Raw genomic sequence first — 27,086 nt, forward strand, 5'->3', positions numbered from 1 at the left:
GATTAGCTTTTATGTTACACCGCAATCTAGCTCAGGAGAAGTGGCTTATTCCCTTCTTGAATATTCCCTAAACCTCATTTTTCTTTTTGCCCTTGAATTGAGTTGTTTCAGATTACACATGGATTCAAGAAAACCAGTGTAGTTCCATTTCTTCTACAGGTAAATATATTTCTCTGCATATGTATATATTTTACTAGATTATTTTTTCTGAGGTTTCAATGAGGCTGGTTTAGTTTCTTATTTTAAAACTTTACCCTCTCTGGAAGCCTTCTGTGAAATAACTTTGAAACAGGCAGCCAATGAAATCGCTTATGGACTTTGCGATCACTGTCATCAGGCTCATGAAAGAACAAAATTGCTGAAACAAGGGCAGGAACCAAACTAAACCCTGGGCTTGGGGATTGGTGTTCGCAGCTCGCCTCTGTTTCACCTCCCTGGACCACTTTACTCCCTTCCTGGAGACTGTCTTCAGGTGAAAACAGGAGAGAGGAGAAATGGGGGTAATTTATTCTCTCAGCATCACAAGTCCTTGAGGACCAGGTGGATCTTGATGCTGAAAAACCCTTGGTCTCCCTGCTATGTTTCTCTGATGCTGATCAGGAGGTGCAAAGAAGTTTCCAGAACCAAGTTCCCCAGGAACCCCCAGGGATCCATCCTCCCAGAGTTCCAGCTACCAACTGCTGGCATTTGGGCGGCTGCCCCAGAGGGAGTTTTCCGATGCCAAGAAGGCCTTCCCGCCAGCAGCCTTTAATTAAGTGCTGTGATTACAGTCACTTGGAGCCAAGGTGGCACTCCTGTTTTGCTAAACATCGCCAATTTAAGCACAATAGCTGTTTTATGGGCAACAAGAGACAGAACTTTGTAAACCTTCCCCACCTAGAGAAAGATGGCTATGAAGGGTCCCTTCCTCTTTGTCCTCCTCAGTCTTTGAAAATTCCCCCTTTTTTTGGCTTAAAGCAACAGAAATGCATTCTCTCTTTTTAAAATTTAGTTATTTTTAATTGGAGGACAGTTGCTGTACAGTACTGTGTTGGCTTCTGCCATACATCAGCTTGAATGAGCCGGAGGTATACACATGTCCTCTTGAACTTCCCTCCCACCCCATCACAGCTCCCTAGGCTCTTACAAGCACCAGGTTTGAGTTCCCTGCATCAGACAGCAGATTTCCACTGACCATCTATTTTCTCATAGGGTAATGTATAACTGTCAGTGTCACTCTCTCAATTTGTCCCACACTCTCCACACTCCCCGGGGTCCACAAGTCTGTTCTCTGTGCGCGTCTCCATTGCTGCCCTGCAAAAAGGTTCATCAGTACCATCTTTCTAGATTCCACATATATGTGTTAGTATGCCATATTTATTTTTCTCTTTCTGACTTAGTTTACTCTGTATAATAGGCTCTAGGTTCATCCACCTCATTAGAACTGACTCAAATGCGTTTCCTTTTTATGGCTAATATTCCATTGTGTATAGATACCACAACTTCCTTATCCATTCACCTGTCAATGGGCCTCTAGGTGGCTTCCATGTCCTAGCTATTGTAAATAGTGATGCAGTGAATATTGGGGCGCAGGTATCTTTTAAATTGCTGTTTCCTCAGGGTATGTGCCCAATAGTGGGATAGTTGGGTCATATGGTAGTTTTATTTCTGTTTTTTAAGGACTTTCCTTACTGTTTTCCTTGATGGCTGTATCAATTGGCATTCCCACCAATAGTGCCAGAGGGTTCCCTTTTCTCCACAACCTCTCCAGCATTGATTGTTTGAACATTCTTTGATAATGGTCATTCTGACGGGTATGAGGTGGTAATTCAATTCCCCTTTTCCTTTTTCCTCTGCCCCACAGACCCACAGCCTGTCAGGCAAGCTTCAATGAAACCCTGGGTCTTTATGAAACATGAGGTTTTCTCGAGGGGAGATTCCTGTATCCCCCAAGGCTCCTCTTTGGAAGCAGACTCCTAGGCTCTGCAACCTTGCAACATTAGGATCATTACACGCAGGCCTGATAACCTGTGTCTGTAACAGGCGCAAGGTCACACTGATGGACAGAGGTTTGAGACTTGCTGCCCTACTATGTGCTGAGATCCTGAGAGAAACACAAAGAAAAATGGCCACCCTAGAATGTTTTATAAATTTCTGGGACATATCCATGGATGAGAAGAAGAGAGAGAAGACGCATGGATCATCTCATATCTACGAGACTAGGCCTTTTGCAAGCATGACTCTTTACCAAATTCTTGCAACAACTATGAATGAGAAAGGTCCATTCTTTCCCATTTTGCAGATGGAAAAACTTGAGGCTCAGAAAGGTTAGGTCATTTGCTCAAGGTCATGCAACTGACAAGGGGCAGAGCTGGGATTTGAATTCAGGTCAGCCTGAAACCAACTGCTCTGGGATGACTTCCAAATTTCAGGAGCCAGCAGCTTTATCAGTTGACAAGCTGGATGGTTCAGGAAGAGGGGCAAGACAGTGACCTGGGGGATACTGTGATCTAATCCCTTTCACACATGCTAAGATGTCAGGAGGTGGAGGGAGAGGGCAGTGGTCTGCAGAGAAAATGTTAACTTCAGAGTGCTGTGCAAAGGCAAAAGCTGTCATTGTGTTTGTATGCACAAATTGCCAACATCCACTGGATCATGGAGAAAGCAAGAGAGTTCCAGAAAAACATCTATTTCTGCTTCATTGACTATGCCAAAGCCTTTGACTGTTTGGATCACAATAAACTGTGGAACATTCTGAAAGAGATGGGAATACCAGACCACCTGACCTGCCTCTTGAGAAACCTGTATGCAGGTCAGGAAGCAACAGTTAGAACTGGACATGGAACAACAGGCTGGTTCCAAATAGGAAAAGGAGTACATCAAGGCTATATATTGTCACCCTGCTTATTTAACTTATATGCAGAGTACATCATGAGGAACGCTGGGCTGGAAGAAGCACAAGCTAGAATCAAGATTGCTAGGGGAAATATCAATAACTTCAGATATGCAGATGACACCACCCTTATGGCAGAAAGTGAAGAGGAACTCAAAAGCCTCTTGATAAAAGTGAAAGAGGAGAGTGAACAAGTTGGCTTGAAGCTCAACATTCAGAAAACTAAGATCATGGCATCTGGTCCCATCACTTCTTGGGAAATAGATGGGGAAACAGTGGAAACCGTGTCAGACTTAATTTTTTTGGTCTCCAAAATCACTGCGGATGCTGATTGCAGCCATGAGATTTAAAGACGCTTACTCCTTGGAAGGAAAGTTATGACCAACCTCAGTTCAGTTCAGTTTAGTCGCTCAGTCGTGTCCGACTCTCCGCGACCCCATGAATCACAGCACGCCAGGCCTCCCTGTCCACCACCAACTCCCGGAGTACACTCAAACTCATGTCCACAGAGTCGGTGATGCCATCCAGCCATCTCATTCTTGGTCGTCCCCTTCTCCTCCTGCCCCCAACCTTTCCCAGCATCAGAGTCTTTTCCAGTGAGTCAACTCGTCGCACAAGGTGGCCAAAGTATTGCAGTTTCAGCTTTAGCATCAGTCCTTCCAATGAACACCCAGGATTGATCTCCCTTAGAATGGACTGGTTGGATCTCCTTGCAGTATAAGGGACTCTCAAGAGTATTCTCCAACACCACAGTTCAAAAGCATCAATTCTTCGGCGATCAGCTTTCTTCACAGTCCAACTCTCACATCCATACATGACCATGGGAAAAACCATTGCCTTGACTACTAGATGGACCTTGGTTGGCAAAGTAATATCTCTGCTTTTTAATATACTATCAAGGTTGGTCATAACTTTCCTTCCAAAGAGCAAGCGCCTTTTAATTTCATGGCTGCAATCAGCATCCCAGATGTTCAAGCAGGTTTTAGAAAAGGCAGAGGCACCAGAGATCAAATTGCCAACATCCCTTGGATCATGTAGAAAGCAAGAGAGTTCCAGAAAAACATCTATTTCTGCTTCATTGACTATGTCAAAGCCTTTGACTGTGTGGATCACAATAAACTGTGGAACATTCTGAAAGAGATGGGAATTCCAGACCACCTGACCTGCCTCTTGAGAAACCTGTATGCAGGTCAGGAAGCAACACTCAGAACTATACATGGAACAACAGACTGGTTCCAAATAGGAAAAGGTGTACGTCAAGGTTGTATATTGTCACGTTGCTTATTTAACTTACATGCAGAGTACATCATGAGGAACGTTGGGCTGGAAGAAGCACAAGCTGGAATCAAGATTGCCGGGAGAAATATCAATAACCTCAGATATGCAGATGACACTACCCTTATGGCAGAAAGTGAAGAGGAACTCAAAAGCCTCTTGATGAAAGTGAAAGAGGAGAGTGAAAAGGTTGGCTTGAAGCTCAACATTCAGAAAACAAAGATCATGGCATCTGGTCCCATCACTTCATGGGAAATAGATGGAAAAACAGTGGAAACCGTGTCAGACTTTATTTTTTTGGACTCCAAAATGACCAACCTAGATAGCATATTAAAAAGCAGAGACATTACTTTGCCAACAAAGGTCCGTCTAGTGTAGGTTATGTTTTTTCCAGTGGTCATGTATGGATGTGAGAGTTGGACTGTGAAGAAAGCTGATCGCCGAAGAATTGATGCTTTCAAACTGTGGCACTGGAGAAGACTCTTGAGAGTCCCTTGGACTGCAAGGAGATCCAACCAGTCCATTCTAAGGGAGATCAGTCCTGGGTGTTCATTGGAAGGAAATGCTAAAGTTGAAACTCCAATACTTTGACCACCTCATGCGGAGAGTTGACTCACTGGAGAAGACTCTGATGCTGGGAGGGATTGGGGGTGGGAGGAGAAGAAGGGGACGACAGAGAATGAGATGGCTGGATGGCATCACCGACTCGATGTACATGGGTTTGAGTGAACTCCGGGAGTTGGTGATGGACAGGGAGGCCTGGCGTTCTGTGATTCATGGGGTCACAAAGAGTCAGACACGACAGAGAGACTGAACTGAACTGAACTAGTGCTCAGTCATGTCCAACTCTTTGCAACCCCAGAGAGAGGTAGCCCTCCAGGCTCCTCTGTCCATGGGATTTTCCAGGCAATGGGGTATCATTTCCTTCTCCAAGGAATCTTCCTGACCCAAGGATCAAACCCGCGTCTTATGCATTATCAGAATTCTTTACCATTAATGCCACCTGAAAATACTTCTTACCCTTTGTTAGAAGATCACCATATGTTAGAAGATCATCGACTTCCTGCATCTATTAACAGAATCTGGCAAGTGTTGAACTTACCAGTGACCAGAATCCCCTGGTACTTCAGCAACAGCTGCAGGATCCACATTTCAGCAGAGCAGGCCACATGGAACCATCCTGAGCCAATATTTGGGCGTATGCCATGGTATTCATGGTAAATTAGGAGTGTGACGGTGCTTTCAAACAGCGAGTGCTCTGACACCTACCCAAGAACCACACTCTCCTGCCACCCACGCCTGGTGGCATGGGTGTGCCTGGATGTGTATGGACACGAACACCGACCTCTCTCCCCTTCCTCCCTCACTTTCTCCCTTCGTGGCTTCTCTTTCTTGCTCCTGAGCTCAGACCGGTACAGGGCACCTACTCTAGTCTACACTTGGTGGAGCTGAGGGTACCAGGTCCACGTCAGAGGCAGAAAGCTGGCACTTTCTCTGTGTCTGTTGAGAGGCAGCACGGATGGATACACATGCAGCTTCACAAACTCAGCATCTCTTGGTGTTTAAGTCATAGTTGAAAATAGCTGGGTACTGTCCACTGCAAGAAAACCTATCGCTCCTGGATGTGACCGGCTGCAGAAAGCAATGGGAAATGTGGGGAAAGGATTAGGTGTCAGGGATGTGTGTGTGTGTGTGTGTGTGTAAGGTCTGGGATTTCTTGATGCTGACTTCCTTTCTTCTTTCTTTGCCTCTGTAAATTCTTGGAGACTCTCATTACAAAGTTAGTTCAGTTATTGAGGCATACGTGCTAAGTCGCTTCAGTCATGTCCGACTCTTTGCAACCCTATGGACAGTAAGCCCGCCAGACTCCTGCATGGTATTCTCCAGGCAAGAATACTGGAGTGGGTTGCTATGCCCTCCTCCAGGGGATCTTCACGACCCAGGGATCAAACCAGCATCTCCTACATTGCAGGTGGATTATTTATTGTTGAGGCTCCGGGGAAGTCTCTCAGTTATTTATAATAAGCATTTACTGTCTACTATGTGCCAGACATTAATGCAACTGATCTCATCAAGTTATCTTATTCTTACTTTGATAAATGAAAAAATCGAGACCCTTATTCTTTGGGCAAGAACATTGCATTTCTTGCTAAAGATGTTCAGGTAAGATGATAAGAACAGAAATAGAGTCGCAGATGGGGAGACAAACTTATGGTTACTAGGGGATAAGGCAGGGGGAAGGGATAAATGGGAAGATCGGGATTGACCTATACACTCTGTGTGTGTGTGTGTGTGTGTGTGGTGTGTCCTCAGTCGCTCAGTCAGGTTCAACTCTTTGCAAATCCATGGACTGTAGCCCACTAGGCTCCTCTGTCCATGAGATTTCCCAGGTAAGAATACTGGAGTGGGTTGCCACTTCCTATGGCAGGAGATCTTCCCAACGTAGAGATCGAACCCATGTCTCTTGCATCTTCTGCATTGGCATGTGGATTCTTTACCACTAGAGACACCTACGTAGCCCAACAGCACTAACAGCTTTGAAGAAAACATTTGTCCTTATCTGTTTTGGTCTACTCTCAGACCCCAGGTCACCTTTTCAGGCATTTACACCAGCTTTCAATAGATTCTCCCATTCAAGTTCAGGACCAAATACTGAAGGGCTTTATGAGTGCCCTTGTAATTACTCTATGACTTCAATTTTCAAGGCAGGAATTTTATTCTTTAGCTGAGAAATATTTTTTAAAATAATTTCAAATTAATTTTCTATTTACTTGTTTTGGATCTTTTTAAGATATGCACATACCTGTAATGATTTTAACTCAGCGTCTGCTAAAGAACAGAAGGTGCAGAATGTACCAATGCATGGAGAAAATACAAATGAGAATTCAGCAAATCTGATTTGTGTCCTGGCTGTATCCTGCCTTAGCTGTGGGGCCGTGGGGAAGTTGGCCAACCTCTCTGAGCCTTGATTTATTCACATAGTAAGTGAGAACTGGGGTTTTGCAAGTGGCTCAGTGGTGAAGAATCATCCTGCCAATGCAGGAGACACTGAAGATGCCAATTTGATCCCTGGGTTGGGAAGATGCCCTGGAGAAGGAAACGGTAACCCATTCCAGTGTTCTTGTCTGGGAAAACCCATGGACAATGGAGCCTGGTGGGCTAGAGTCCATGGGGGTCCCAATGAGTCAGACACAACTGAGCATACACACACACACACACACACACAAGCAACAACCAGCATATCTATCCATGAAGTATGGTTTGTGGATAAAAGGACCCAGAGGGCCAAAGGTCTAAGTCCAAGTCCAAAGACCCAAGAACCAGGAGTGCTGTTGTTCAAAGGCAAGAAAAAATGACTGTCCCATCTCAAGCATAGAGCAAATTCATGTTTCCTCCACCCTATTGTTCTATGCAGGCTCCCAACAGGTCAATGTTCATCCACATTGGAAGGGCAATCTTCTTTACTGCCTACCAATTCAAGTGTTAATCTCTTCCAGAAGCATCCTTATCAGCTCAGTTCATTTCAGTTCAATCACTCAGTCATGTCCGACTCTTTGCGACCCCATGAACTGCAGCACGCCAGGCCTCCCTGTCCATCACCAACTCCCTAAGTCCACCCAAACCCATGTCCATTGTGTCGGTGATACCATCCAACCATCTCATCCTCTGTCATCCCCTTCTCCTCCTGCCCTCAATCTTTCCCAGCATCAGGGTCTTTTCCAATGAGTCAGCTCTTCGCATCAGGTGGCCAAAGTATTGGAGTTTCAGCTTCAACATCAGTACTTTCAATGAACACCCATCAGCTCATCCAGAATAATATTTTACCTGTTAATCTTGGCATCTCTCAGCCTAGTCAAGTAACATAAAATTAACCATTTCATTCAGATAGAACCCAAATCTTTTTGCTTGCAAGACCACTTTGCCTGGTGTCCATTTCTCTGCTCAGTAGGAGTGTCTATGGAATCACTAAACACAAGAACTGCCCACTGTAGCCCAGCCTTGACAGTATCCTGCAGAGACTGGATCCTTCACCGAACTGTCCTGCTGTTTCCAGGATGCCTACGCTTCGTTGAGAAGCTTCTAAAGCCGCCTGAGAGCCAGAAATTCTGTAAAATTTGATCTGTCCATGTAGGTTGCTGCCCAAAGAGGGTTAAGAGATGAACTGTGGATAAAGTTAATTTAATCTGGTGAGGAGCCAGGAAGTAAATCAGGCCTGTTGCCAGAAGACCTACTGCAGTTAGAAGACAAGACCATCTCATTCAAAATCGCCCATGGCAATTCAATCCTTATTAAAGCAGGATGTAAAATCATAATGTGGACATTGTTGTGATTCATAAAGGATCTTATAAAAATGTCTGCTGGGCGAGTTCGCTGTCCCTCTTAAATACAGGAGCCATTAAACTGCCTCAGTAACTCTGGGAATATTAAGGAGGAATTACTGGGGACAATCGAGTTGTGGACATCAGGAGACATGGGAGTCCCTCATGGATTTACTTTTCTCATTACTTAACCTCAGCCGTTTAACCCCAAAGCCCAGAGCTCAAGAAAATGGGAAAATGCCTAGAATGACAAAAAAGAAATTAACCACCCCCCTGCCCTCGGCTTGCTCGGCAGTACCCAGAGGCACTTCTTGAGAAGGGTCAGCCATGCCCAGAAGCTCAACAGTCCTGTCCAAGGGCAGGCAGGATGCTGACATCCCCATGCCTTCAGCAGAAGTGAGTCCGAGGCAAAAACGGCAGCTTTCTCCTCCAATCCCAAGCTGTTTCCCAGCTGACACAACCAGAATTCTGTCTCAACTCCAAATGGGGATCCGCATCACCTACTGGGACTGGTACTCTGGCCAGACCACAAGCCCCTTGCCCACGGGACTCCTTCCCGCTACGGTCACTCTTCTGTCGTCCACACACTGGGACTCACACACACGGCATTTTTCTAGCTTTCTGGACACTCAGAGAGGAGCTCCCAGCTCATTCCTCCCATATGATGACCCTTCTTGAACACAAGTATGAACATGCTGCATGATTGTGGTAGATACTCTGCCCACTAGGCTGCCCTCTTTGGAATAAGGACTTTCCTGGTGGCTCAGCAGTAAAGAATCTGCCTGCCAGTACAGGAGATATAGGAGACATGGCTTTGACCCCTGGGTCAGGAAGATCCCCTGGAGAAGGAAATGACAACCCTTGCCAGTATTCTTACCCAGGAAATTCCATGGACAGAAGAGCCTGGTGGGCTACAGTCCATGGGGTCGCAGAGAGTAGGACAGGATTTAGCGGCTAAACAACAACAATATTGGGATAAGCTCCAACTTGTCAGCATCCCTCTGGGCAGTGCCTGGGTCCTCTGGCTGAGGTTGGCACGGAGCCTGGTCTGGGTACCACTTAACACATTCCACGAGGCCAGCTACGGGGCAAGAGGATTTTGGCAGGTGCTTCACAAGGTGGCGTTTTGCTGAACTCCCTATCGACTCAAGCCCCAGATCTTTCCTCACGGGACAGAGCGTAATGAGGTCATTATGACCTTGACCTTAGTCTTGAAGAGAATGAGGAGATCAACTTTTGAAATAAGGCAAGTCAAGCACGAAAAGAATTCAGTTAGGATGGAGAAGGTCCTACGGCTTGAACAATTGGGAATCTCTAGTGATTTCAGAGGAAATGTGCCAAAGGCTTGGGAAGGAGGGAAAGACACGTTGTTCTGGTCAGCCCTTGCCTTTGTGATAGAAGCAGCCACCAGCTAGATTCCTTGTCCGGTCCCAGCTTAGAGACCTATAAACAGGTCACGTAAGTCTTAGGAATGGACAGACACTAAAATAGCTTAATATAGAGCAAGCCACCCCCACCCACCCCACATGTCTGCAACTCCTATTAGCCCTTCACAAACACACACAATATAACTTAAAGCAGTAAGCTCTGATTACTGCATGCAATTAATTACATACAGATTAGCAATTAAAAAGAACAAAGTACTGATGCACGCTCCAACATGGATAAACCTCAGAGCCATGATGCTCAGTGAAAAAAGCCAAATGCAAAAGACCACATGCTGTCTGATTCCATTGACAAGAAATGTCCAGGGAATGAAAATCTACAGAGACAGAAAGTCAATTCCTGTTTACCCCGAGTGGAAGGAGGGATGGAAGAGGGATGGAAGGGGACCACGAATGATCATGATGATTCTTCTTGGAGGGATGAAGATGTTCAAAAATTATAATGAGGTGATGGCTACATAAATTTGTAAATATACTTGTGAAAAATCATTGACCTGTATACTTAAAATGAATGGGGGTTGTGGCAAGCAACTTAATGCTGCAAGACATCTATTTGTAAAATATAACTGGCCCTGAACCTGGTTACACATTAAAGATCTGTGAGGTGGTGTCGATGAATCGGCCTGCTCTTTCTCTCCTGGATGAGGGCGAACACGGGGCTGGAAACCAGGCTCCTTCCTGGGAGAACTATGATGCTGGGGGGCGGGGGCCCATCCAGAGTGGCCCGGCGGCTCGTCTCAGTGTTGGTGAGCTCCTTGCTGACCCGGTTTGGATGGGTCACAGGAGGGCGCTGCATTGGGCAAGGTGCCCTCTGTCCCTGTCGCCCCGGCTTGTCCTTTAGCTTCACTCTGGCCGCATCTTGGCCTTGTCACCCGCTCCCCTGAGCTGCAGTGGAAGTGCTCACCTGGGTTGCAGCTACACTGTTGTAGCCATGCATTCTGGGAAACAAACTCACTCAGAAGGACAATGCAGATAGTGGAGTGCAGTTTGTTACACCGGCAGGCCCAAGGCAGAGTCTCCTCTTAGCCAAGGACCCCGACCAGCATTTGTGAAAATCTTTTATACCCCATGTGTACGTGTCTGAACCCACTACCCCAAATTCCTTGTGACTTACATAAACAAAGGAAGGGTAAGTACAATCACAATAACCCCATCATTCATGTATTATGTGTTCAAACAGTTAATAATGAATAAGCCCGTGGTTACATTCCAATCAGTTAATAATCGATAAGTCTGTGGTTACATTCTGATAGATACAGAAACAATTTATGACCTCTCCGGAGGCACGGGTGATTAGAGTATGTTTTCTGTTAGGCGATGAGTAACCTGGTTATAATCTTCAAGAGTCCCCTGTCCAGAGGGGGTCTTATCCTTCTGTTGTGGTTTCCATAGGCGCTAAGCACAGAGTTCAGAGTCCATTGAAGAGGTGGTCAAGCACGATCAGCATGAACAGGCCTAAGATGGAGTCCAGGCCTTATGAATTCCCTCTTCAACACTACTTGGCCCATGAGTCATGAGTCAGCAGAGGGTTTCAGGATCAGGAAGGCAGACCCAGCATGTGTGTGTTTATGTATTATGACCCAGATTGTTTTTAATCGCATCTTAATCCTGCCTTGGAAGCAGCATTTATACAAAGTTGGGTCAGAAAAGATTACTAAAAAATCTGAGCAAGATCAAAGCCCCTAAAAATATATAAGAAATGTAAGCCAGCTCTTCTGGTTCTGGGATACACTCTCCCCACATCTATGATTATAACCGCAGATAATCACAGAGTATTAGTCTCCCAGGGCAGCGGTAGGAGTATACCACAGACTGGATGGCCTAAATAACAGACTTGTCTTCTCATCGCTCTGGACACTGGACATCCGGAAGCAAAACGCGGGCAGGCTTGGTTTCTTCTGAGGCCGCGCGCTCGGGTTGCAGTGACCGTCGTCTTCTGTGTCCGCGCCTGGTGGCACTCTCTCTGTGCTCTCATTTCCTCTTCTTCTAAGGACAACAGTCAGACTGGGTTAGGGCCCACCTTACTGACCTCCTTTTACCTTAAATACATCTCTTTCGAGGCCTTGTCCACAAATGCAGTCACAATCTCAGATGCTGGCGGTTAGGTGTCAACATTCACATCTGGGGAGGGGGGCCGGTTCAGGCCATAACACGTGGTCATAATATATCAGGAACCCCCGTTGTGCCTGGAGTTTTCTGTGACCCTGTTGTCCTCTCGGAAACTCTTAAATGTCAGGGGGATTATAGGCGTGTTTATAAAGGAAGTAACTGAGCCTTGTGGTTTTTGAATCCTAGTTAAAAAACAAATATTTACTGAGACTCTTCTGTCTGCCAAGCACTGGGAGTCTAAAGGGACAAAAACATGGCTGCCTCCCTGCCAGGAAGGCAGGGTCTGGGGAAGGGGGGAGGGCAGGGCAGGAAACAGGCCATTGTGATGCATGGAGCTACGTGCTGTGATGGACAGTGCTCTGAAAAAGGCCTGCGTGCTAAGTCTCTTTAATCTTGTCCAATTCTTTATGACCCTATGGACTATAGCCCTCCAGGCTCCTCTGTCTGTGGGATTCTCCATACAAGAACATTGGAATGGGTTGCCATGCCCTCCTCCAGGGGATCTTCCTGACCCAGGGTTCGAACTCACATCCCTTATGCCTCCTGCGTCGACAGGTGAGTTCTTCACCCCTAGCTTCGCCTGGGAAGCACTGGAGGAGAGGACCCTCACCAGTTGTCAGGTGCCAGCACCAGCTAAGGCTGTGAGGAGTTTGAAGATCTTACCTGGCATCTCAGGACTTCCCCCAGGCCAGCTGACCCTGAGATGATCTCTGTGATCCCCGGAAGTGAGATCCAGGGGAAGCATTCATGGGCAGGTGACCCTGTGACCCACAAGTGACAACTGTGTAAAACGCATCCCAGAATTGTCCTCTCAAGGGCCCAGGAAGCTGGGGTTTGCTCCGGGGGGTGTGAAGTCTCTTCACACCTGCCCTGCGTTCTGTGGAGCGGGACTCTGCCAACAGCAGCCCTGGGGCAGAGAAACAGCAGGCGGGAGGGGCTGGTGGCTGGAAGCAGGTGTGGCTGCTCATTGCTGCTGCAGGCGAGCTGAGACGGGGTGGCCTAGGTGGGGCGGGAGTAGCACCCACAGCCTCTGGAGCACAGGACAGGGGGCCCTCGTCAAGCAGAGACGAGGACACAGGAGGGCTTTCCAGGAAGGGAGAAGGCATGAGCCAAGGAAAGACAGAGTAGTCAGGTGTGGGGGAAACACAGGTCTGTGGGCAAAGCCACTGCGGTGGCTGAGGCTGGGTGGCTGGAAGCTGAGGCTGGAGGGGAAGCAGGGGCCAGCTTTCCCGCTGATGAACGCTTACTCCCCTCTTTGTGTGGAACTTCTTCTAGCTTGTTCTTAGAGGATATTTCTAGACCTTTTTCCAAGTTTGTACTTCTCTTGATAGCCCAAGACTCACAGAAATGCCAATGCCAGCCTCCTTCTCTGCAGGAGTAACTTCCTCCTCCTGGGAACCACAGATACATGTGCGTGTGTGCACACGTGCAAAAGTACACACAGAGAATTAGTAAAAGTGAAAGTTGCTCCCTCATGTCCAACTCTTTGCGACCCCATGGACTGAATAGTCCATGGAATTCTCCAGGCCAGAATACTGGAGTGGGGAGCCGTTCCCTTCTCCAGGGGATCTTCCCAACCCAGGGATCGAACTGAGGTCTCCTGCATTGCAGGCAGTTTCATTATCAGCTGAGCCACAAGGGAAGCCCAAGCATACTGGAGTGGGTAGCCTATCCCTTCTCCTGTGGGTCTTCCCAATCCAGGAATCGAACTGGGGACTCCTGCATTGCAGGCAGATTCTTTACCAACTGAGCTATGAGCAAAGCCCCCAGAGAATAATACACATGCATGGAGGATCCATCACATCTGTGATTATCCTTCTTGGGACGGTCTGCTGAGCATCCATTCTTAAACCACCTTAAGCATCACCCCCTTTTTTTATTTGGCAGTGAATTTGTGCCAAGCATGGCAGTAAGACCCATGCAGTCTTGGCTATAACAAGGACAAATCCATCCAGGCTAGAGGCTTATGAGTGTGCCCAGCCCGGCACGGAGCCCAGTCCCTCTTGGTGGATGTGAGCGTTTGGCATGCCTGCCTTGGCATGTGGAGCAGATTTGATGAAGCATGCCTGTTTCCCCCCTCAACTCAAGTGCTCTTGCCTTGGCTGCAAGAATGAAATTGCTGTTTCTGTAGTACTCAGAGCACTCAGGCATCAGTACCCGAATTCTACCCCGCCAATGACCCCTCTTCCTCCCTTGGATCCTAAAAAATTTGTAGACACAACACATAATAGCAGATACATTTAAAATAGATAACCAGTGAGGACCTACTTTATAGCACATGGAACTCTGCTCAATGTTATGTGGCAGCCTGGAAGGGATCAGGGTGTGGGGGAGAATGGATGCATGTACATATGTGTCTGAGTCTCCTTGCTACTCACCTGCAACTATCACAAGATAGTATCCGCTATACCCCAATACAAAACAAAAAGTTCAAAACACAAGACATAATAGCAGAATGAAAGGCAAAGTATCACTTGACTTAGAAGTTGAGCCCCTGTCAGGAATGCAGAGTGCTGCAGTAACAGCATAGGTGGGCCACCCGAGGCCACCAGGACCCCCGCACCGACTGAAATCTAAAGCTTGGGTCTATCAACCTCTGGCGGCATGGAGGATGCACACGGGAGGGGGATGGAGCCCAGGGAGCGGGCGTGCTGGAGCTGTGCACAGTGGAGCCTGAGCTCATCATCCAGACACCTGTGTGGGTGGGGGAAGTGAACAGAAGGGAGGGCATATGGATGCTTTGACTCTTCACCATGAGGACCCTGCCAGCCAACCAACAGCTCTTCTTTCCTGAACTTTTACCACTGGAAGCTCTGATAGGGGCCCATGAGTAGGACAGCGGCTACAGACTACAGAAACATACATATATGTTTGTGGGACACATAGAAACATACAGAAACACGGGACACATAGAAACCAGTGGTAGAAAAAAAGTAGACCATGTCTTCATGTTTTATTATCGCCTAACACAACAGTGCTCTTTCCAACTTTGAGTGGAAGGATACCAGATAATGCCACCATTTAACTGATCCTGGTGGGCACTGTAGTCCTGCAGGCTTCTGACTTCAAAAAACGGTGCTCAGTTATTCTCATAGGTTATAAATGGAAGCTTTCACCTTCATTTATCTGCCTTTAAATGATTTATTGCACTTACTTGTTTACAAGCCATTCTGTTCTGCTGGATCACAAACTTTAGGAATCAGAATCTAGCTTTAATCCTTGCTGTATCCACAGTACCTAGCCTAGGGCCTGCCATGGTGTAAGGGTTTAATAAAGGCTTGTTAGATAATAAATCAAAGAATGAATGAACAAATCAGAAACACTCAGTCCATTGTCTTACACAGTGTTCCAACTGTTTCCAGCTACACGCTGCAGTTGTTGTCTATCAACTTGGTTTTTCTCTGCCTGTAAATTTAGACATTTTGCCAACAGATTGATTATTTAAAAATATGCATTAAATAGGAAAACACAGCAGGATATAAAAGGAAGAACAATGGCTTTGAAGATAGATGAAGTTGCATCTGAAACTTGGTGGCACTGTTAATACGGTTTGGGCAAATCATTTGCTCTTGGAGGCTGTATATAGAGAGAGAGTCTAGGGAGTAGATGTCCAGTAACTATATTCTGGGGTCTTCTGTCCATCAGGAGAATGGGATCTGTAGCATGATGGTTACCCTAGCAACAGAAATAAAAATTAAGTATTACCCTTGAAATAAAAATTGAGGTACCCAGTATACCCTAATACAGCAACTGTTGAGAACAGTACAGAGGTTCCTTTAAAAAAAAAAAGAAAGCTTAAAAATAGAGCTACCATATGACCTGCAATCCCACTTCTGGGCATGTTATCAGGAGAAAAACATGATCCAAAAGGATCCATGCACCACAGTGTTCACTGCAGCAGTGTTTACAATAGCCAGGACATGAGAGCAACCTAAATGCCCATCGACAGAGGAATGGATAAAGAAGATGTGGTACATATATTCAATGGAATATTCAGTTCAGTTCAGTTCAGTTCAGTCGCTCAGTCGTGTCCGACTCTTTGCAACCCCATGAATCACAGCACACCAGGCCTCCCTGTCCATCACCAACTTCCAGAGTTCACTCAAACTCACGTCCATTACTCAGCCATAAAAAGAATGAAAGCATGCCATTTGCTGCAACATGGACGAACCCAGAAACTGTCCTACCAAGTGAAGTAAGTGAAACAGAGAAGGAGAAATATCCTTATAACATCCTTTTTCTGTGGAATCTTAAAGTAAATGATGCAAATGAACTTACAAAACAGAAAGAGACTCATAGACTTAGAGAGTGGATTTGTGGTTGCTGAGGGGAAGAAGGGGGGACGGGATACTTAGGGAGTTTGGGATGGACATGAACACACTGCTATATGTAAAATGGATCACGGGGACCTACTGGATAGCACATGGCACTCTGCTCAATGTTATGTGGCAGCCTGGATGGGAGAGGAGTTTGGGGAGAATAGATACATGTCTATATGTGGCTGAGTCCCTTCGATGTCCACCTGAAACTGTCACAACATTGTTTATTAATTGGCTATACCCCAATACAAAATAAAAAATTAAAAAAAATCACCTGTACCATTTTTCTAGATTCCACATGTGTGTGTTAGTATACGATATTTGTTACTTTTTCTTTCAAGAATTCTGACATGTCTTCAGCTTTCTCTGCTTTATTGCTTGTGGACTTGAAAGCTTCTTTGCAATGCTGATCAGGAGGTCCCTGCTTTCACACTTGGCTCTTATTTGCCAGTTTAGTCACTCTCTCCTTTTCACTGTGGTTTTCCAGAGTATCCGTTGAGCTTATCAGTGGTCATTCTATTTCATTGCCCTTCTATTTACTCTTTGCCCCATATTTACATGATACATGACACTAATGAATGCATCCCCTCCCTGGCAATAAACCATCCCAGCTTACCAGCAGTGAATCTTCTCTTGCCTGGTACTGCGGGCCTCTGTGCTCCTCTGAACCACATGGACGGGGACCTCATCACCGATAAGTAGTTCCAGAATCTCACCTTAGCATCTTCTTTCCTAGGCACCTCAGGGAACCGGCTACCATGGGTTCTGTTCTCCAGAAAGCAGATGAAAATGGAAATTTGGACACAGAAAATTTAATGAACTTTGCAGGGTAGAAGGGAAGGACATAGAATAGAGAAGAGGAAGAAGTTAAGCTGTGATTCAAGCCCCAAACAGGCCAACATCAGCCCAAAAGGACCTCAGGAGCCGAGAGGGTCTTCAGACATGTCCCAGATGGGGGAAGGTGGACATGCCCTCTCTCTGGGACGTGTCTGAAAACCACATTGACTCAAGAGGTCCTATACTCCTCCTATAAAATGGACATGATTGCAGGCAAGGTAGTGTCAGAAGAGGGCTGATACATTTTCAACTCCTGGTCAGACACGTGGGCAGGATACCACAGGGCCCTCCCAGGCTCCTAATCTCTGCAGCCTGTCACTACTTGCTCTCTGCTTCAACCCAACAGAGAGCCAGGATAGACTGGACCAAGTGGATGGCTTCCTTAATCCACCAGGCCAATCACTCTCTTTGGAAGAACTTGGACGTGGCAGTAAGTGGGAGTTGAGACAGAAAGTCAGCCTCTGTGGGTGGCTGGGTCTCTGTGAAGCACGCCAACCAGGAACTCATGGGACAGCCAGGTCCTACTCTAAAGACTGTAGATCAGGGGAAGCCTGTCTGTCGCGGAGGAAGAAAAGGCTAAAATAAACCAGCAGAGAGAAGCAGAGACAAAGAGTTAGAAGCCTGAGATCCTTCTGACCCCACTTCCAAACCTTCTCTTAAATTCAGCTAAATCCATGACCTTGAGCCCTGTAAGACTATATCCTTGTAACACATTAGTTCCAGTTTGCTTCTATTACATGCACCAGAAAGACCCAATCATATGTTAAGGACAAAATAAACCTTAGCTAACTCTTGTGTGTGTGTGTTTCAGTCACTCAGTCTGACCCTTTGTAAACCCATGGATTGTAGCCGGCCAGGCTCCTCTGTCCATGGAATGTTTCAGGCAAAAACACTGGAGTGGGTTGCATTTTGTCCTCCAGGGGATCTTCCTGAGTGAGGGATCAAACACAGATCTCTTGCATCTCCCGCACTGACAGGCAGATTCTTTAACGCTGGACCACCTGGGAAACCCAGCTAACTCTCAGTCTTTCTATCTAGCAAAAGTGCTGTTTGCAAGTTGCACTTGTTTTGTCATTGTTATGTTGTTTTTATTTGTTTGTTGTCTCTCAATCTCTTTCTTTCCTCTAACAATAACCCCTTTCCCGGATATCCTATCTTTAACGGTAAATCCTTTCAACAACGTGGATATCGAAACAGACTCTACTGTCTGAGTCTTCTCTTTGTCCTCATGGTAATCAGCTCCTACCAGGGACGGGGGAGCCTGGTGGGCTGCTGTCTGTGGGGTCGCACAGAGTCAGACACAACTGAAGTGACTTAGCAGCAGCAGCAGCAGCCCTACAGGACAGTCAGAGTGACAAGCCCATGGCATTTGGCGTAAGCAGAAGTGAATTTGAATCTCTGCTCCACCACTTGTAAACAATTCAGTTTTGGTCGAGTTACTGAGCCTAGCAGAATTGTAATGATTATGTAATGGTAATGATTACGTAATGGTAATGATTACGTAATGGTAATGAGCTACGTAATGGTAATGAGCTACGTAATGGTAATAATTATACCTCCCTTGTAAGTTGTGAGAATGTTTGTGAAATGCCTACCAGGATCTCAGAGAGGAAATCTGAGATCTCACTGAAGATGGACACCGGGACTCTTAGCCATTCACCTCCACTTCTTCCCTTTTGGATTTTCCTTTACAGAGACAAAAAAGATGAGAGTCCAGAGTGGTTTTGGAAATCATCAAATCCAATTTAGAAATAAGAAAATAGAAATTTAATATGGTTAAAGGGTTTTCCAAAAGACAAACAGCTCATAAGCATAAAAGAATGAATTTGAATAAAGAGCTGTTGGACTTCAAGATAAGCATGTGAATGAGAAGAGAAACTATAGAAATAATTAATTTAGGCTAACAGAGCTCAACTGATAAAGGATAAAGCTCAGTTTCAAACCTCCCTCTCCCACTGATAAGAGACCTTTACCCTCCATTACACACCCCTAATTATCTCTTTTGTCCTCCTAAACTTTGCTTTGGGCTTCCCTGGTGGCTCAGAGGTTAAAGCGTCTGCCTCCAATGCGGGAGACCCGGGTTCGATCCCTGGGTCTGGAAGATCCCCTGGAGAAGGAAACGGTAACCCACTCCAGTATTCTTGCCTGGAGAATCCCATGGACGGAGAAGCCTGGTAGGCTACAGTCTACGGGGTTGCAAAGAGTCGGATACGACTGAGCGATGGAACCGAACCGAAACTTTGCTTTGTATAGCACATTCCCCCCCGCCCCAGGAAAGTTTGAAGATCTTGACAATACACTCACACTTCCAGGAATAACAGACCAATTGTACCTGGACCAACCCAGCAAGTGGCTAGACAAGGAAACCAGAGTCTTAGTGTCCGATATGTACATGGATTCTTTCGTGGATTACACTGAAACTGGATTCCCAGGTGGGGTTAGTGCTAAAGAATCTGCCTGCCAGAGCAGGAGAAGTAAGAGACAAGGGTTTGCTCCCTAGGTTGGGAAGATCCCCTGCAGGAGGGCAAGGCAACCCACTCCAGCATTCTTGCCTGGAGAATCCCATGGACAGAGGAGCCTGGTGGGCTACAGTCCACAGGGTGGCAAAGAGTCGGACACGTCTGAAGCAACTTAGCACGTATGCTGAAATAAGAGCCTGGGTCCTCTCTCAGCTGTGAACGTCAGCACCCCATTGTCATTCTTCATTTTGCCTACTGGGTCTGGCGCAAAACCAAATAGAGGATGAAGCCAGCCTTAAACACACCTGAAGCTTTCTATTCACTTCCCTTAAGAGATGGAGTTATTTAAGAAGAAGGAAGAAACCAAAGCACTCTGGATTGAAGAAAGGACACGTGGGTGATGTGAACCCACCCTTCCAGTTCATCCAACTGCTGCTCTCGCCTCTGACATCAAGGCAGCATTTGGCCAAATGGTCACCAGACCCACCTTCCTCTTTCTGAGCACACAGTCAAACTGTATTTCCCAGACTCTGTGATCCTAATCTTATGGCTGGTTCTGAACTATGAACTATTCTACTCTTTCTTGTTGATCATGTGCATGCTGAACATAGAAGTTCTAGTAGGGAATTCTGAGTCTGCAGAGGTACTCTGAAGTTCTGCAGACATCTGGGGCCTTGACCGAATGGTACCTGGATTACTGAGTCATCTGGACTTAGGAAATTTAGCAGTCCAACCCCATTGAACTTTATGTTGGAGGAAACAAATTTTGATTGTGTTAAGCCACTGAAATTATGGGGTTGTTTGTTATAACAACTGACATTAGTCACCCTGATCAACACAACTACCCAACCTAACGGTTGTGTTTATAAAATGGGATTTTCCCAATAACAAGGGAATTCATTCACATCAGGAAAAGAGGTCATGGACTTGTATGGTTGTCCAGTGGCTAAGACTGTGAGCTCTCAATACAGGGGACTAGGGTCTGATCCCTGGTCAGGGAAACAAATCCCATATGCTGCAACTAAGAATGTGCGTGCTTCAACTAAAAGGTCAAATGCTGTAACTAAGACCTGGCACAGCCAAATAAATATTAAAAAAAAAAAAAAAAAAGACAGCGTCTGATGAAGTTTACCCTTGTTCCTTTATGTACTTGTTCTGTGTTGGTACCAGCCAGAAGCTGCCTTGCTCAGCCTGTACGTATATTGTCTGATTTGCTAATTCAGTTTGGCCTTTCTAGGCCTGGCTGTCACCAGGTCGATGAGCTTCTAGTGGAAGCCTCCTGGAACACACAGAGCTCGTCCCGCTCCCTTCACTTCCAGTGCCCTGTCTGTCTTACGCCACCCCTGTGCAGCCCCTCGCTTCCCTAAAAGGTCTGATGGCTTACTGGCTTAATTTGTCATCAATTTTTTTAAACTCAGAAAATTGACTGAAGAATTTATTTGCAGGGCAGCAGTGGAGAAACAGACTTAGAGAATAGACTTATGGACATGGGGAGAGGGGAGGAGAGGGTGAGATGTAAGAAAAGAGTCACATGGAAACTTACATTACCATATGTAAAATAGACAGCCAAGGGGAATTTGCTGTATGGCTCAGGAAACTCAAACAGGGGCTCTGTTATCAACCTAGAGGGGTGGGATAGGGAGGGAGATGGGAGGAAGGTTCAAAAGGAGGGGATATATGTATACCTGTGGCTGATACAAAATTCTGTAAAGCAATTATCTTTCAATAAAAAAATAAATTAAAAAAGAAAAGAAAGTGCTACCTTTTAACTTGCTCTTTTTCAGAACTAAAAAGAAGAAAGAAAGAAAGAAAGAAAGAAAATCAACTCTCTTTCAAAACTTGAAAAATGACTATTTGATTTAGAAATTGGAAAAAAGCCTTTCTCCCTGCTGAGAATCTGTTTTGTCATTTTATACCCTTGAAGATTTCCACTCCAATAACCACTTATTTAAACTCACAACGAATGCGGCATTTAAAAAAAAAAAAATGATCTGGGAACCAGGAGGCCTGGCCCTGCCCTTCCATGTCAGCACAAACTCAGCAAGTCACAACGCTTCTCAGAGGCTTGCTTTCCTCATATACCACGGGAAGGCCAGAAAAACACCCTTCTGGATATGGAGCAGGCATTCTGCTCACAGGTGACCACTACTCTCATTTCATTGCTACAGAATCCCCATGAACAGGGTACCATAATTTCACTATTTTTGGAGATGAAGAAGCCGGGGCTTAGTGCAGTTGAAGTCGTTTACATGAAGTCCCACCTGTTGTACATTGTAAAACTAGGCTTTGAAACCAGGCATGCCGACCCTAAGTCCTTGTTCCTGAGCACCACCCAACAAGCAGATCTGAGATTCTTCCTCCATGGCCATTCCATGCTGCAGAGGAGAGTAAATGTCCTCCTCAGTTCAGTTCAGTTCAGTCGCTCAGTCGTGTCCGACTCTTTGCGATCCCATGAATCACAGCACGCCAGGCCTCTCTGTCCATCACCAACTCCCAGAGTTCACTCAAACTCATCTCCATCAAGTCGGTGATGCCATCCAGCCATCTCATTCTCTGTCAGCCCCTTCTCCTCCTGCCCCCAGTCCTTCCCAGCATCAGAGTCTTTTCCAGTGAGTCAACCCGTCGCATGAGGTGGCCAAAGTATTGGAGTTTCAGCTTTAGCATAAGTCCTTCCAATGAACACCCAGGACTGATCTCCTTTAGAATGGACTGGTTGGATCTCCTTGCAGTCCAAGGGACTGTCAAGAGTCTTCTCCAGAACCACAGTTCAAAAGCATCAATTCTTTGGCACTCAGCTTTCTTCACAGTCCAACTCTCACATCCATACGTGACCACTGGAAAAACCATAGCCTTGACTAGACGGACCTTTGCTGGCAAAGCAATGTCTCTGCTTTTTAATATGCTATCTAGGTTGGTCATAACTTTCCTTCCAAGGAGTAAGCGTCTTTTAATTTCATGGCTGCAATCAGCATCCACCTACGTGTTCCCTTATCCTCTGGGCTCTCTGCATATGGGCTTGGTCGCTCAGTCATGGCTAACTCTTTGCCTCCCCATGGACTGTAGCCTGCCAGGCTTCTCTGTCCATGGAATTTTCCAGGCAAGAATCCTGGAGTGGGTTGCCATTTCCTTTTCCAGGGGATCTACCTGACCCAAGGATCGAAATCATGTCTCCTGCATCTCCTGAACTGGTAGGCAGATTCTTTACCACTGAGCAACCTGGAAAGCCCAGGCTGTTTGTTTACCATGTTTTTAAAAAAATAATCACCCTAATTAAAACATAGCCTCTTTGATACCCTATTTGTCGCTGTATCCCCAACTACCAGCACAGGACCTGTCACATGGCAGGGACTTCATGAGGGTGACAAGCGTTAGGAAGGGAAAGAACTATTTGTGTGTCAAGCCCCTTCCACATGTCAAACTCTGTGCTAACACCTTCAGGCATTTGGTTCTATTTCATCGTTTCTGAAGTCCTCTGAGGTCAATCCTGACAACCTCTAAAGCTGCCCTTGAGGAAACCTCGGAGCGGATCCACTCAAGGGGACGCAGCCCGGGTCCTCTGATGTCTGACTCCGAAGGCTCGTTTAGTAAAGCATTGAAAATGAAGGCGTAAAAAACTAAACTTCTAAAACCACAGACAGGAACCATACAGCAACCAGGGGAAAGGATAGGCTTCCTCATTAAAATACGCACGACTTCAGCAAACAAGGAAAGCCAACATGCCATGCTGACATGATCAAGAGCAGCATTTTTGAAACTGCTTGTATTGCAGGGACTTCTGTCCAACACTTGTCGATCTAAACCCTGGGAACTGAAGCTATGGAAAGAGAGCTGTTTAATATGCAGAGGCGCTCAGCTTTGCGGGGAGCAAAGGGCCTTTATCTCCCCAAATATATTCAGGGAGTGAGCAGAAAGTGGCATTTAACAAGATTTGAAGATACAGAAGACCTGGGCTACAAAGGAACATGTGGAATTGTTATTCAGCAGAACAAACCACCCCAAGGTTTACTGGCATAAGATCACAGTCATTTATCTAGCTCACTTGTCTGTGGGTCCACTGGGCAGTCCTATGGATCCCGGCTTGATTCAGAGTCTGCATGGATGGCAGGTCAGCTGGGATCTGGCTAGTCTAGGATGAGCCTTGGCTGGGAACCCTGTGTCCACATGGTCTCAAGCTCCAGCAGGCTTTGCTAGTTTTGTTGTTGTTTAGTCACTAGGTTGTGTCCGACTCTTTTGCAACCCCATGGACTGCAGCCCGCCAGGCTCCTCTGTCCAGGGGATTTCTCAGGCAAGAATACTGGAGTGGGTTGTCATTTCCTTCTCCAGGGGATCTTCCTGACCCAGTAATTGAACCAGCACCTCCTGCATTGGCAGATGGATTCTTTACCACTGAGTCACCAGGGAAACGCTCTAGCAGGCTAGTGCAGGCTCGGGATCCACTGCATAGGAAAGGTGAGGCCCAGCTTGGAATGACACACTGTTCCTTCTGCCACATTCCATTGTCCAAAACACGTCACCACCTCAGTTCAAGATGTGCGAGAGTAAACAGCACTTCTGATGGGAGGAGATGCCAGTCACATGGCAGGGAGCGTGATACAGAGAGAGCGACTGTGGCCGTTTTCTTTGAGATGGACCACGAGGGACCTCAGACAAAGCAACGTCCTCAGAGCTCACGAACCCTGAAAGAAGGCCAGAGATTTTTATCTGTCATCACACAACAAGGCCTGGTCAGAGCCCAAAATACAACAGGATCATTACAGAGAATACCAATGTTGTGAACCCCTACCTAGCACCACAGCAGGCCTTAATACACTGGATCTCATTTAACCTTCCCAATAACCTGCTGAGCAGCTTCTGGTACAACTCCAAGTGTTTAGACCCTCGGGGCTTTTGTCTGCCCAGCCAGACTCCTCTGCTTTCTTCAGTGACAGCGTCCCAACATTTCTTTGAGAAAATGTGGTTCTTCCATGAAATTTGATAGGCTTGACCCCTTCCCTGGCTCCAAAATCAGATCATGACACAGTCTATTGAAGAAGACCCTCTCTCTAGCCTGGGGTGACACGCGAACCCAAGGCAGATGAATCATGTCCACCATGGGAATTCCATGGAAGAGGGTATTCCTCTCACTGTGGTTAAGGATGCTGCATCCTAGAGCTGCCAGTGGTCTTTGCATCACTCACAAGGGGCTATCTGGCAATGATCGAGCATAGACAAGGTGGAGGGAGAGAGCAGCACAGACAGAATCCCAGGGAAAGTTGTAAAGAACCCAAAGATACAGGTGTGCCAGGAACCAGGTTCACCCTGTGAAATTACTGGTGGTCTGGGGAAGTTAATTCCATTTTTCACTTAGGGCAGATTGAGTCAGCTTTCTGTCAATTGCAACCAAAATCATGGCTAATAAACCAGTTTAAACCTGAACCTGTGGGGCTTGGCTCTGTTAGTCAGTTCAGTTCAGTTGCTCAGTCATGTCCAACTATTTACGACTCCATGGACTGCAGCAAGCCTGGATTCCCTGTCCATCACCAACTCCCGGAGCCTGCTCAAATTATGTCTATCAAGTAGGTGATGCCATCCAACCATCTCATCCTCTGTCATCCGATTCTTTTCCTGCCTACAATCTTTCCCAGCATCAGGGTCTTTCCCAATGAGTCAGTTCTTTGCAACGGGTGGCCAAAATATTGGAGTTTCAGCTTTAGCATCAGTCCTTCTAATGAATATTCAGGACTGATTTCCTTTAGTATTGCCTGATTTGGTCTCCTAGCTGTCCAAGGGATTCTCAAGAGTCTTCTCCAACACCAAAGTTCACAGTTCATCACAGTTCACAGTACACGTGGCTCTGTAAGGAAAGCAAAATATGTGTCCATACATTGCCCACCCTTAAAGAGCTTTCTATTTTATTGGAGAAGGAAGAAAAATATGCACGAATCAATGAGATAAGAGAGTTTGCAATAAAAGGCTAAGAAGTATCCATTTAACAAATGAAGTGAAAAGTGAAAGTGTTAGCTGCTCAGTCATGTCTGACTCTTTTCAACCCCATGGACTGTTTTTCTGTCCATAGAATTCTTTAGGCAATAATACTGGAGAGGTTAGCCATTCCCTTCTCCAGGGGATCTTCCTGACCCAGGGGTCTAACCTGGGTCTCCTTACAGATGGATTCTTTACTGTCTGAGCCACCAGGGAAGCCCATTCATTTAACAAATACTGAAGGTCAAAACTGAGTCAAGCACAGGTGCCCTTGTTACAACCCTTTATGGTACCCTATGCTTTGGAACACTCAACAGTCTGGTAATTTCCAGTTCTGTGTAAATCATACTAGATTGTAAGCCCCAAGAGGACAGGCAATATTTTTGTCATGTTCTTTAGTATTTTACATAGTTCTGAGAGGTGGGGCAGGTGTCCTCTTTGCTCCCTAACTATTTCTTCAGTATCTTTAAAATTCACGTTCAAAACTCTCAATTCCTTGGAAATCTGCATCATGATTAAATGGCAACCCACTCTGGTACTCTTGACTTGAAAATCCCATTTGTGGAGGAGCCTGGCAGGCTGCAGTCCACAGGGTCGCGAAGAGTCGGACACACCTGAGCGACTTCACTTTCACTTTTCACTTTCATGCATTGGAGAAGGAAATGGCAACCCACTCCAGTGTTGTTGCCTGAAGAATCCCAGGGACGGGGCAGCCTGGTGGGCTGCCATCTATGGGGTTGCACAGAGTCAGACACGACTGAAGTGACTTAGCAGCAGCAGTGTTACCTTGATAGCATACTAAAAAGCAGAGACATTACTTTGCCAACAATGGTCCGCCTAGTCAAGGCTATGGTTTTTCCAGTGGTCACGTATGGATGTGAGAGTTGGACTGTGAAGAAAGCTGAGTGCCGAAGAATTGATGCTTTTGAACCGTGGTGTTGGATTAGACTCTTGAGAGTCCCTTGGACTGCAAGGAGATCCAACCAGTCCATTCTAAAGGAGATTAATCCTGGGTGTTCATTGGAGGGACTGATGCTAAAGCTGAAACTCCAATACTTTGGCCACCTCATGTGACGAGTTGACTCATTGAAAAAGACTCTGATGCTGGGAAGGATTGGGGGCGGGAGGAGAAGGGGCTGACAGAGAATGAGATGGCTGGATGGCATCACTGACTCGATGGACATGAGTTTGAGTGAACTCCGGGAGTTGGTGATGGACAGGGAGGCCTGGCGTGCTGTGATTCATGGGGTCACAAAGAGTCGGACACGACTGAGCAACTGAACTGAACTGAGTGTAACCTTGTACTGTCTTACACCTTTTTCTTCCCCACCTTAAGGACTGTGGTTCATCACTGAAATCCCTTTCTTGAAAGCAGTCTTAACATCTTCCTCCCTACCCATCATTCTTACCTGGCCATTAATCCCCCTCTTCACCTATGCCCTGGCCTACATTTTCCAGACTATGTGAATATGCACATTCAAATGGCACAA

Source organism: Moschus berezovskii, chromosome 16, assembly GCF_049115385.1.
Source record: "Moschus berezovskii isolate FMDL1 chromosome 16, NW_MosBer_1.0, whole genome shotgun sequence".
In the NCBI taxonomy this organism is placed as follows: Eukaryota; Metazoa; Chordata; class Mammalia; order Artiodactyla; family Moschidae; genus Moschus; species Moschus berezovskii.